The following is a 13,402-nucleotide window of genomic DNA, read 5'->3' on the forward strand; positions in this document are numbered from 1 at the left end:
ATGGGATAGAAAAGAGCAATCTTTGAAATAGATTTAACAACTGAAATCAGGATGCAGTGATTGATGGGGATGTACCTGGAGGGAGGGAAGTGAGAGGGAGGAATCAAGGCGGACATCCAGCTTGTTTCCAGCATGGTGGTGGTGTCCCTTAATTGACAAGGAGACACTGGGAGTAGACTATCTGCTATCTGGCAGGTGTATCCTGCGTGAACTTGTATCTCAACTTCATCCAGGAGCCTCTAAATTATGACTGTCTTGCCCAGACGAGGAGAAATGGATGAAAAGATTTTGCCAACTTGAGAATTCTGTTTGCCAGGTGCCAAGATGTGCCTGTGGATATGTTTGATGGTGGAGCATTGAGGCAGAGTGGTGATGGGTTCCTCTGGAGCAAAGGCATTCATCTCCCTGGGCCTCCTGTGGGCCTCCTGTTCTCTCAACCCAACTTCCTTTGATTATTAAAGAGCTATCTGTCAAGGGCATACCATCTGAGGCAGCTTAATAGTTGCAGAGGGGGAAATGGACCTTAGAAGAGTTTATAATCTAGAAGAAGCAATAGGACAACCAACCACAAAAATAATTACAGGTCCACAAGTATAGCATTAATAGACATAAATGGCATAAAGAACATGCTCCCAGAAAAACCAGGTCTCAGAGGGCACTTCTGAATGGAAAAATCAGGGAGGAAGAGGCTTAGAGCTGATTTTAAAGAAGAGGTGGGGTTTCTATAGGCAGAAATGCAAGATTGGGATATGGAGGAGATGTTCTCGAAGGAGGAAACAGCATGAGCAAAGAGAGCAGGGGTTCAGGTAATCACCAGCTCAGTCTCCTGCTGTCGTAGGCTGTCTGCAGAGAGGGAGTTATTAAGCTGGGGGGCCATGGAGATTTGAGATGTCTGAGAATTCCGACTATGCAAAATTGTGTTTATGTATGCACGTGCACTTTCCTGAAGAGAGAGGCCACAGCTCTTTTCCAATTCTCAAAAGAGTCTAGATCTGAGAAAAGGTTACAAAACTGTGCTTCAAATCTCTCTGCCCAATTAGAATTTATGGGTGGGCTGGGGCATCCCTTTTTTTTTTTTTAAACAAGCTCGCTTGGGAAGTGACCTGTGCACACCTCGTATCTCTCTAGACAGGCCCAAGGAGGCCTTGGAATGCTATCCTCCTCGTGAGCTTCTTGCCCTTTGCCAGACCTCTGGTCCCCTACCCCCATTTTACAAGGGTAGTCACGACCTTCACCACAGTCTCCATTGCCCTGACATAAATGTGGAAGCAAGGTCGGAAGTGGGGGGTGGGAATCAGGGCATCATGCAAGACGGAATTTCCCTCAGAGATAGAGCTGTCCTGCCCTAAGGCTGGAGATGGCCAGAACGGCCTGCCAGTCCTCCACCCCGCAGTAAACCTAAGATCAGATTCTGGGAATTTCCAAACTGTTCGGCATGGCTGCGTCAGATTTTCCCGGACGCTAGCGTGCCGTGCCCACCGCGGCCGCTGGGTGGCGCGGCGCGGGCGCCGAGCGTGGGAAGCGCGGGCGCGCCGGCGGGCTGAGCTCACACGCCCGGGAAGCGGCGGCGGTGGGGCGGGCGTCCGCAGCGGCTGCGCATCTCGCACCTTCCGCGGGGCGCTCGTGGGACTGCCGGGCGGGTGGCGCAGTCTCCCGGGAGGGAAGCCGCAGCGGGAGGTAAGACCAGAGCCTGGGCCAGGTGGGAGGGGGCACCGCGAGCCGGGCCTGCAGGCGGTCTCCGAAAGCCCCGGGGCAGGGGTGGGCCCCTGGGGGCGATGCCCCTGGCCGGCCGCGCTCCGGGCGAGCTCCACCCCCGCTGCGGCGCGGCCTCCGGGCGCAACTGCTCTCGCCGCGTGGGTAGGAGCGGATCGGAGCCCGGAGAAGCCCCGGGTGGTACCCGAGCTCGGGGGCCGGGGCCAGCTGGGCAGGGAAGGTGGAGGAGCAGCCCCCTGGGCCCGGCCCGGGAGCCCCTACACACTCCCCACCTTGCATTTCTGCGCTCCGCAGTGGGCGTGGTGCCCCTTTGCTGCAGAGGGACGCCCGGAGTTGAGGCCGGCTGTGGGGGATGGAGAGCGCAGAGACAGGTGGTTGAGGGGGCGAGGGATGGTGCGCGAAGGCTGGTGATTTTAATGCGTATTTCTTTCTTCCCCCTTCTTCAGGGGGCGCGGAGGTGCGTGTGGAGGAGGAGACGGAAAGGCCAGAGGCGTAGCTCGTGAGAGGGCAGGAGCTGCTGGAGGTGATGCCCCTGGGCTCTGTCTCTGTTCAGTATCCCTACCCCACCCCCAAAAAAATTAATAAAGTGGGTGTGGTGGTGAGGGTGGAGGAGTTTGATGAAGACCTGTCCCAGAACAGCCCCAAACCGCCCATGCCGGCCGCCTGGCTCCCTCACGCGTATCCGGGAGCCCCGTACCCCGGAGTGCTCCGCAGAGGCTTGGGGTGGAGGGTGGGAATGCCCGAGCTTCACGCTCCTGCCACAGAGGCAGCTCCAGAGATAAGGGCTGGGGCTGAGGACAGTAGGTGGGTGAGGAGGAGCCTCCAGGCCTACAGCCCAAGTTCATAGGTTGGTGGGTTTGCCAGGACAGAGTGGGAGGTGGGAGCGCTAGAGAAATTGGGTATGGTCTTTAGGACGCCCTCCTTTTAGCTTTATTTGCAGCCATAGACCATTGGGATCCATCATTTGCCAAATGTGCTTATTTTATTTTTTCTTTCCCTTTCGGTTTGTTTTGTTTTTTAGAGGAACAGCAAATGATAGAACAGAGGGACAGCTTGCCCAGCCAATCCTGGAGCTGCTGCAGCATTTGTTCCCCAAACAAACCCATTCTGGTGCCAGGACAGAGAGGAGGGGGCTGCTGCCCCCCCCACACACCCCATCGCCCACTTGCTGCTCCCCTGTGGGAAGGGCAGCCTGGCCACCTTAGGCTGAATGGACAGAGGCTGCCCTGGACCAGAGTGGTGATGGTGCTGCGGCCCCTCCCTGTTGCCCAGCGTGGGAAGAAGAATGCAGAGCCAGGCAAGTCTCTCTCTGTGTCCTCTGGGGTGGAAGGAGCGGGTATAGACACGGCTGGGGCAGTCAGGGCCTGCTGTTGCTTTGGCATTGGTGGTGAGAGGGCCGTTACCTACAGTCCCTTGGGTTTGGTTCCACCCCTGGCCTGTCCCTGGCACTATGTGCTTATTGGTGCCACCATGTTATATAACGCTTATGTAACCTCCCAGGGCAAGCACTGTGTCTCCACTCTCGGGTCACGCAGACACTGTAACCGTGGAGGAGGCAGGATTTGTGGAAGCTTGTGGGTGGACCTGCTCCCCCCATCCTCAGCCTGGCTCCTTCTCCTGATCCTGGGCACAGGAGGGGGAATGGGAGAACAGGGGCCCACTCCACACCAGGTGTCTGGGGCTGAGAAAGAGGGATTGCCTGGGCAGCCTTCCTCACCTTGTTGCTCAAAGGATTGTCTGGTGGAATGGATGCCATTCTTGTGTTTTGAGGCCAGCTTTTTGTTCTTGGGGCCCCCTGGTGTGGCAGAGGGGTGTGGTGAGATGACCCCCGGAATGTTGTGGTGGGAGAATACATGGTACATAGGGTTGGATAAAGAGAGGGAGAAATTAGCTCTGCCTTTGAGCTTTTGAGCAAGAGTGACTAGAAGGATGGTGGTGGCATTATAAGAAGTTTGGTGTAGGCCTAGGGGCTAGAGGGTGGTCAGGGAAGGGTGTACAGGGAAGTGGATCAGACAGCAAAGATAAACATGGTGTTCTTTTACTGTACTCTCCACTGGGCTGTCCCTGGTTACCAGGGCAACAGAAGCAGTGATGAAAATCATGCCTTTCGTTCAGTGGAAAAATCTGGCTCCTCCTCCCGTCTCTTCCTTCTCTAATCGCCTGTGACCCATTGGGAGGGTGATGGCTCCAGGGATCAGAGACCTCAGCATATCATGCCCCCCTTCCTGAATTGTTTTAAATCGTCTCCCCACTTCCTGTATCCCCTATCTCCCCCAGAGCTCAGCAATTGCGTAGGAGTTGGAGTGGATCGAGGGGGAAGGGCATGGACGTCATTGCAGAGCAGAGCGTGGGCAGCGATGTGGATGCAGGAATGAATGGCACATGAGGAGGGTCACGTATGGATCAGCTAGATAGAGCTTTTTTCTGAGATGGTAGGAGCTGCGGGTGGGAAGGTGGAGGCCTGCAGAGCCTGGCAGTCTGGGTTCGCGGTAATAGGAATAGGAAGGTCCCGAGATTTCTTGTGTCCGTGGCTTGTGATGAAAGCTAGGATTCATTCATTCAGCGTTTATTGGGAACCTACCATGTTAGATCAGCTTCTGGGAACTGGGAAGACAGAGGGACATAGGAATGGGCCTTGACCTTGAAGACATTGTGGTGGATGGGAGAAGGGTGGAGATATGGGGAAAGATCAGCCTGGCCTTGTTACAAACTTAGAATCTGGGCCCCAGGCAGAAGACTGGCAGTATTGCAGACTGGAGGTGATGGGCGAGGGTGGTGCCTGTGGGAATGCAGAGGAAGTAGTTCAGAGAGCCACTTTGGCTTGGGGACAGGACATGGGGAAGAGGAATTTTCAACCTTAGTGACTGACAGAAATAGAAAAATCAGGGTTCACATTTATTTGGGGGAGTCATATTTGATTTGCTTTTAGACATATGCCTTCAAGATGATGGCGGGGTGTCAGGATAGAAACGTTTATGGTCAGGCAAATACAGTTTACAAGGGAAGTCAATTCTGGAAAGAGATTTGGAGGGAAGTGTTGTGAACCCTTGAAGGTACTAGGTTGCTGAGAGGGTGCGCAGAGAGAGAGATCCCAGGGCCTGGGGTATCAGCCTAGACCTGGGTGAGGCTGTATGTCTTGTACTTGTTCGTATGCCAGTGCCCGCCCAGAGGGCCGGACCAGTTTCTGCTAACGAACACCCACGTCTTCTACCAAACCACACCCATTTTTGAACTTCAGATTTCTGTTTAAGTTTTCTTTTCCCTAGTAACTATGACCAGGAGGATATGTCCTGGAAAGGGTGTGTGTGTGTGTGTGTGTGTGTGTGTGTGTGTGTGTGTATTTTACGGCTCCAAGCTTTCTCCTTGACTTTTGTGCTACCGTTCACTTAGAAGTTACTGAGAGTCCCCAGGATGTGGTATAGAGATGTGCCATAGATCCTTAGCCTTTGCCAGCAAAGCTGTTGGTTCTGGGTCCTTTCCAGTCAGTGCTCCAGGGAGGAGTAAGAGCACCTAGAGTCAGAAGGCCTTTGCCAACTGCCTGATCTTGGGCAAGTCACTCCTTTTGCAAGCCTTAGTGCTTGGTCTCAGAGGTCTAGCTCCTTCCAGCTCTAAAGCCTTCCGATTTGATGTCCAAACACCTTTGCCCAGGTTTCTGATGCAGATCAGGCTTTTCGAACAAGCAGCCCCGATTTCTTTGGTGCCTTGTGGGAGATAGTAGCAGAAATGGAGGTCTTGGCCCCTGTCTCCAGAGGGGGTGGGAGCCCTCCAGGTGGAGGGTGGCCTCTATTCCTCTTGGGATTGTGGAGATGCTGGAAGGGAAGGAACATCAGGAGTTGGCAAACTACAGCCCATGGGCCAGATGCCTGCTTTTGTAAATAAAGTTTTATTGGAACACGGACATGCCCATTATTTATATGTTGTCTATGGCTGTTTTCATGCTACATCGGTGTAGTTGAGTACAGCAGGTTAATGTTGTTTTAAGATCGATGAGAAAAAGAAAATCGATTCCTGGCTGGGGCCACTGTCTATGGAGGTTGCACATTCTCCCCATGTCTGCATGGGTTTTCTCCAGTACTCCCGTTTCGTCCCACGTCCCAAAGATATGACCATTAGATGAACTGGTGTATCTGAATTGTCCCAGTCTGAGTGAATGTGGGTGTGGGTGTGAGTTGCCTGTGACGGAAGGACGTCCTGTCCCAGGTGGGGTCCCACTTTGTGCCCTGAGTTGTCAAGAGAGGCTCCAATCACCCACGACCCTGAACTGGAATAAGTGGGTTAGAAAATAATGATCATACTTGTTTTTATTAATCTTTCCTGAATGTATGTATAGTTCGCATTTATTTCAATGTTTAATATTAGAAGTGTTTTGGGCTTTTATTTGGAAGGTTAGTGATGCTTTTGTGACCAGAAATATGCTGTTGGAATTTTTAACTTGTTTATATCAAGTAGCCTATGGTCCATTCGGTTTTGTTGTATGCTTAAAGTCGCAGCTTCCAAGAATCTACCCATGACATTAAGTGAGGAATTATTGTAATTGCAACAGAGATGACATGACCCGCAAGCCTAAAGTATTTACTATCTTGCCTTTAACAAAAAGTTTTCCAACCTCGCCCTCCACCACCAGAAAAGTGCTTGGATCTCCACTGGGGATGCTTACTATGGCTGTTTCAGATTTCTAGGGTTCTTGAAGAGTCTGCCTTGGGCCTTCACTTCTGATCCCATGAGAGGATGATGTGGCAGTTGAGAGTAGATTGTTGGAGTCCACCCAAAGATGGTATCCTGTATCTAGGAAACCCCTTTTATTTTCAGCACTATCTCTGGAACCTGGAGAGTGCCCTCCCCCTCCCCCACACACTTCTTTGAGCCTGGAGGCCTGAATTCCTCAGCAGGAGTCGGGTGTGGCCTTGGTGTGACAAGCTACCCTCCCTGTTATTTCCCAAGCCCCTACAGACAATGGACCAACCCAACCCAGTCTTTGGTCAGGAGGAGGAGAGGCTCATTGGTTCTGCCAAGTCCTGTAGCACATTTCCTTTGATATCTTTGCTTTGACATTTCTGGCCCCACTGCCCCCTTTGGTGGCAAGGCCCTAGAGATGCAGCTGCAGAGAGAGCCTGCAACCCAGCCTGGTCTGTCAGCCTGAACCTAGCGCTTGTCCGTTCTGTGCGAAGAAGGCCCTGCGGCTTGGAGTTGGGGTGTTGCTGTGTGGTCTTGGGACCTGAATGACTACTCACTAAGCTTGCAGGTAACCTTCACGGAGTCCCCTTGTGTCCTGGTTTCCACCTTTTTTTACTTGGTCCTCAAATTGGAGTCTTGGTGAAACTTTTGGCAGAAACAGGACTAATTTAAAGTTCTTGCTTTTGCCAAACAGCAGCACAACAATCTGGTCACTTCTGCTCAGGGCTGAACTAGGGAGTGAGACACTTGGGTGGCAAGAGGAAACTGTGTGCTGGGAGCAGCAGGGATGGGGTGGGGGGCTGACTGACTGACTGATGTTTCTTCCCATTGCAGCTGGAAGGCAGGAGGCTGGCAGTGGGAGGAGGGAGCAGACGACCCAGAATAGCAAAGAGGACAGCAGCACACCCAGAGCTGCTTTTAGCTGGTAATGGTCAGCCTGGCTCTGGGAGGCTTACTTCACACCTCCCCTACACATACTTTCCCCAGAGGCCATCAAAAAAAAAAAAAAAAAAAAAAGAAGGTCCTCATCAAAACTCTAAATACCTTTCCTTGGTAGAGTTTAAAGTAACCTCATACTACTGGGCTTATGCTAATGTGGGGACTAGGGCACTGACTTGGAGAATCCTTCATTTACCAGATATTGGTTAAGGATCAACAGAAATAAATGAAGGCTTTGCAGTCTGGTCTGGAAAGTATAGGGACAATTGAACCAATTTGAATACGATCTGCACTAGAGCATAAGCTTCAAGAGTGCATGTCCGTGTGTGTGTGTCTTGTTCGTTGCTGTCACCCGGTGGGTACTGTGCTTGGTACATGGCAGGCACGCAGATGTTCAAGGACGACCCATCCTTATTTGATCTGTCCTGGAGATGTGCAGGAGGGATCTGAGGACGTGAGTGGAGGAAGGGAGCAGCTCATGGCAGCGTGCGTGACAGGAATTTGGGGGAGGATGGCTGTACCTGGCCGTACTGATGCCAGTGCCATTAAGGAGAAAAGGCTATCGAAAGATTGACGCCAGGTGGGAATGAGAGAATACTTTGGCATTAGGACCATGGGAAAGGAGGAGAATGACCCAGTACAAAGAGGTGCGTTGGCGGCTGCCCAAGTCATTGGACAAAGCAGAGGGCTGGGGAAGTAAGAAGAACCAGCTAGTGGCAGGGAAGGGAAGGTTGGGACGGGAGAGGAAAAACCAGTGTGAGAGGAAGCAGATGCTGTGCGTTAGTTTCTTCATAAACATCTTGCCGTAAGCATGTTTGCTGGTAACTAATTGGCCCTAAGGCAATTTCATTATAAAAGATAAAAGAATGAAAAACAAAAGAGGGACATGTAGAAGGACATACTGAAACATGAAAAAGTCAATCACAAAATTAAAAGACTGTGTGAAAAATGAAAACACGTTGTCTTTGAAGCCTTTCACTCATAGTATCATACGTTTTCTTTTTGCTTGATTCATCTCATTCAGAATGGCACTTTTTTCGCAAAAATTTCTTCCGTCATTAAAAGAGGGACCATTTCCAGCTACAGAATTGATCATTAATGCTCTCGAAGACTGTTGTGAATTAGCAGCTGCCTCGTTGATATTTGCATAGCTTGGTAAACTTTTGGTTTTGACAGGTGGGAGGGCTCACTGCGCACCGAAGGATTTGCAAACTGATTTTGTGATCTTTTTCTAGCAGAGAATGCAATCAGGGGTTACACGGAGCTTTGCCATCTGCTTTATACATAGTTGTTACCGTCCACTGTTAAGGCCACCACGTCTACTCCTACAGACCATCATGAGGGCTGAGATTTCTGTAATATAAAAATGGCAGTAACGGCAAGAATTTCATCCATGGAGAAATGAAACCAAACTGATAGCTCCCTTAAATGCATGAAGTCTGCCAAATGTAAACCAAACTGTCAGCTGGTTATTTTATCTTTTATGGTGAAGTCGCCTTAGTTATGCAGTGAAAAGGTTTGCAGCAAAGATATTTATGGCAAAACAACCTAGAACCCATAGAGGCATCTTCAGGCCCAGAGTGAGCACAGCTGAAGCAGGTCAAGGTGATGGAAGTGACAAAGACAAGACCAGAGGACTCCCAGCTCTGTCCTGCCAGTCTCCTGGGAAATGACCATGTCCAGGTATGATTCAAGTACCCTGCAGTGGGGCAGGTGCAAGGAAACTATAGTTTGAGATCACAGTTACTCTCCTTTTTAATATTCTTCCTATGGACATTTTCACATATATATGAAGGTAGAGTGAGTTAGTATAAGAAACTTCAGTGTTCCCATCACCCAGTTTCAACATATAATCAACACATGGCCCCTCTTGCTTCATTTACACTCCCACCCACTTTATTGCTTACTCCATTCTTAGATTATGTTACATCAAATCCCAGACGTATTTCACCATACATATTCCATGTGTATCTCTAAAAGAATACCTTTTGATAACATAACCTCATTAGTACCCTGTTTCCTTGAAAATAAGACCTAGCCAGACCATCAGCTCTAATGTGTCTTTTGGAGCAAAAATTAGTATAAGACCTGGTCTTATATTATAGTAAAATAATACCAGGTCTTACATTAATTTTGCTCCAAAAGACGCATTAGAGCTGATGGTCCGTCTAGGTCTTATTTTCGGGGAAACATGGTAGTTTCATCCCTTGAAAAAGCACTGTGTTTCCTCATATTACCAGTTATCCCATCAGTATTTAAATTTCCCTGCTTGTCCCAACTTTTTTTTTTAGTAGTTGGTTTTGTTTGACTCAAACTCAAAAAAGATTCACACATTTCCTTTCATTGATGATTAATCTCAAAGTTTCTGTTAACGAAGATTATAGACATTCTTAAAAGAATTTGTTTTGCAATTCTGCCTTTTAGATTTACTTAGCTGACCCCTCTGTCTCCAATCAGCTGTCATTATGAGTTTTCCTGAGTTTTGTTAAACCATTTTGTGATTTTTGAGCATTCTTCATTATTCCTCATCTTTTGTGGTTTAATGTAACGAGTCATTTCTTTTTTCCTTCAGTAAATATTTCTTGAGAGCCTGCTCTGTGCTGGGCTCTGTACTAGGCACTGGGCACATAACTGTGAAAATACATGCAGTCTGACACGTGAGCGCTGTTGTGGGTCAGCTTGCTGTCTCTTTCCCTACGTGTTCACCCCAGCTAGGTTGGGTGACCCTGGATGTCACTTCTATGCTGAAAGGTCTGCTGTGTTCTAGGACTTAGTATTCATGTTCTCATTCTGTCATGTTCTTATGCGATTGCTAAGGTTCTAGGTGGCTTTTGTGGCAGGCCTCTTTTTCATAACTATTTGACTGGATTCTAGCAGTGTCACCGACTGATTTTTGTGCATTTGCATTTACTCAAGCCACTCTTGGATTGAGTCTGTCCAGCTAAGCAAGTTACAATGGATGTTTCTGTGTCTTTGTGGACTTCAGGTTGGTTTGGGGCTTTGCCTTTTCTGATTAGGCGCCCTGCCTAATGAGGCCCACTTTCTTGATTTGCTGTTCTGTGCTGAGCACTATGGTATCGGGGGGCCTTGCTGCCTCAGTAGCAGAATCGGATGGTACAACTCAGGCCCACCTTGCTAATATGACTATTAACTGATGTGCATTGCTCTGTGTAAATAAATAATCAGACTTATGTTTGTTCCCGGTGACACTGATTTTGAGAATAGTCTGTGATTCTTGTATTTCTTTCCGTTTGCAGTTCTGTTGCATTTCTGGGTTACAGTGTCTGAGACTTTAAAAAAAAAATCTTGGTTAATAAAAAATATATATATATATTATCAGATACAAAGAGTAGTAGTCTTTTACCTTGATCTTTTTATTGTATACTTAAGATAATAATACAGGATGTATTAAATACGAGGTCTGACAACTAAGTTCGCGAACTTGTTGCAACGCTCTTGCTGTCCTTTTCTGATATCAGAGGGATTATTCGTTATGAATTTGTACCAACTGGACAAACAGTTAACCAAGTTTACTATTTGGAAGTGCTGAAAAGGCTGCATGGGAAAGTTAGACGACCTAAACTTTTCACCAACAATTCATGGCTCTTGCATCACGACAGTGCACCAGCTCACACGGCACTGTCTATGAGGGAGTTTTTAGCCAGTAAACAAATAACTGTATTGGAACACCCTCCCGACTCACCTGATCTGGCCCCCAATGACTTCTTTCTTTACCCAAAGATAAAGGAAATATTGGCAGGAAGACATTTTGATGACACTCAGGACATCAAGGGTAATATGCCGACAGCTCTGATGGCCATTTCAGAAAAAGAGTTCCAAAATTGCTTTCAAGGGTAGACTAGGCACTGGCATCGGTGCATAGCTTCCCAAGGGGAGGACTTCAAAGATGACCATAGTGATATTCAGCAATGAGCTATATAGCACTTTTTCTAGGATGAGTTCGTGAACTTAATTGTCAGACCTCTTAAGAGGTCTTTAATTATTTTGATTATGTACTCGTGTTGGTTAAAACTTGAGCAAACCCCCTTATGGTATGTGTGTGTTTATATACAGCATTGCTGTACTAATATATTATCTTTCATAGCGTATCTGTACTCATGCATTATGAAACACCAAGTAAAATAAAAAGTTGTGATACGGTGTGTCCTCCACTTTCTCCCAGCCTAAACCATCGAGGGCCTGTCTGAGGGCAGCCACTGTTCTTTGCACTACATTTCAACCTCTCTTCCATATTCAGGAATTGTTCTAGGACTTCCCTCTCCTCCTTGCATCACCTGTTTTCTCTTCTGTGCTGGATCATTTCCATATGCTTTTCTCATGTGAAACAAGTCTCCTTTGACCGCACCACCGCTCCCAGCTACTGCCCGTTTCTCTGTTCCTTAAAGAGTTTTCAGTTCTTGCTCTCTTTACTTTCTCTCTTGAATCCCTCCAGTCAGGCTTGCCCCCACCACTCTGGGTGAAAGTGGTCTTGGCAAGGCTAGTGGTGACCGCCACGTTACTAAATCTAGTGGTCACCTCTTAGTCTTCATTGTAGTAGCTTCAGCAGTATTTGGCACAGCTGGTCATACCCTTTTCTTTGAAGCTCTTTTTCACATGGCTTTCAAGACACATATTTCTGGTTTTCCACCTGTTTCATTGGCTGTCCCTTTTCAGGGTCTCATGTCCCTGACCTGTAAACATTAGAAAGCCCCAGGGCACCTCCTCTTCATCTGCTCTCTTTCTCTTTGTGATCCTGTCCCGACTCATGGCTTTACATACCATCTATGTGAGTGATGTCTAGAATTTTCTTCAAAGTATTCCTGGGAGATAAACAAGATTGACCATGAGTTGATAATAGTTGAAGGTAGGGGATGGGTACCTGGGGGTTTATTATACTGTTGTCTCTATTTTTATTTATATTTAAAATTTTCTAGAGTGAAACGTTAAAAAAGAAATCTACATGTTGAAGACCGCCAATTATTTGTCTCAAGCCCAGCCTCTCCCTGAACTACAGACCTGACCTATGTTTCCATCTGCTCATTTAACATTTCAACTTGGATGTTAATAGACATTTCACATTTAATATGCCCCAAACTGATCTTGTGATTTTCCCACGCAAATATACTTTTTTCTGCAATCTCCCATCTTGGTTATGGGAATGCCATCCTTCAAAATACATATGAGCATGACTTCTCTCTCTTCTCTCTTACTGATAGATTGTCCATTCAATCTATCAGTAAATCTTGGTGACTACCTGCAAAATATATCTAGAATATGGCCAGTCAGAACTACTTCCACTGCCATCACCTTGGTCCAAGCCACCAACATCTCTCACCTGCTTCTCCTTTGCCTCTTAAAGGCTGTGGTCCTCACAGTAGCCAGAAGGACGCCATGTGACATGTCACATCATGCCCTGCCATGCTCAACACCTTGCAGTGGCATCTTTCCTCATTTAGCGAAAGCTGTGGTCCTTAGAGTGGTCCACAAGACCCTGTAGTTATAAACACTGTCCGATAGAAATGTAATGTGAGTTACACATGAGAGCCACATACGTAATTTAACATTTTCTGGTAGCTAAATTAAAAAAGGAAAAAGAAACAGATGAAATTAATTTTAATAATTTCTTTAACCTAGTATATAAAAATGCTTTCATTTCTGATGTCTATAACATGGTTTCTGTCGTACTAAGTCTCACTCATAGCACATCTCAGTGTGGGCTAGGTGCATTTGAAGCGCTCAGTGGCCTCCTGTGGCGAGCGGCTACCATATTGGAAATGCAGGCCTATACCGTCTGGCCTTGCTTTGCTTCTGTGTCTTTACCTCCTGCTGCTCTTGCCTTCTTTCGCTTTGCTCCAGCCAGACTGGCCCCCTCGCTGTTCCTCAAATAAACGAGGTTTTTCCGGTTGTAGGCCTTTTACACCTCCTGTTCCGTCCATCCATTTGGAACACTTTTCCCCAGATAGCCCAGTAGCTGACTCTTACTTCTTTTGGGTCTGTGCTCCTCGCATGTTACCTTTTCGGTGCCCCACTTCACCCCCCACACCTTTGCTAGCATTTCCTGCATCCCTTCCCTACA

General features: G+C 47.9%; 1 long non-coding RNA gene across 1 annotated transcript; it reads left to right on the top strand.

Moving 5' to 3' along the window:
* Nucleotides 1–1,562: 1,562 nt before the first annotated feature.
* On the top strand, nt 1,563–9,359 carry LOC109435752 (uncharacterized). Its single transcript, XR_002136011.3, has 3 exons — nt 1,563–1,677; nt 2,160–2,236; nt 2,735–9,359. It is a non-coding gene; the product is annotated as an uncharacterized LOC109435752 (long non-coding RNA).
* The last annotated feature ends 4,043 nt before the right edge of the window (nt 9,360–13,402 follow it).

The sequence above is a fragment of the Rhinolophus sinicus genome, chromosome 11 (assembly GCF_057876585.1).
Source record: "Rhinolophus sinicus isolate RSI-liver-muscle chromosome 11, RSI-T2T, whole genome shotgun sequence".
Classification (NCBI taxonomy): Eukaryota; Metazoa; Chordata; class Mammalia; order Chiroptera; family Rhinolophidae; genus Rhinolophus; species Rhinolophus sinicus.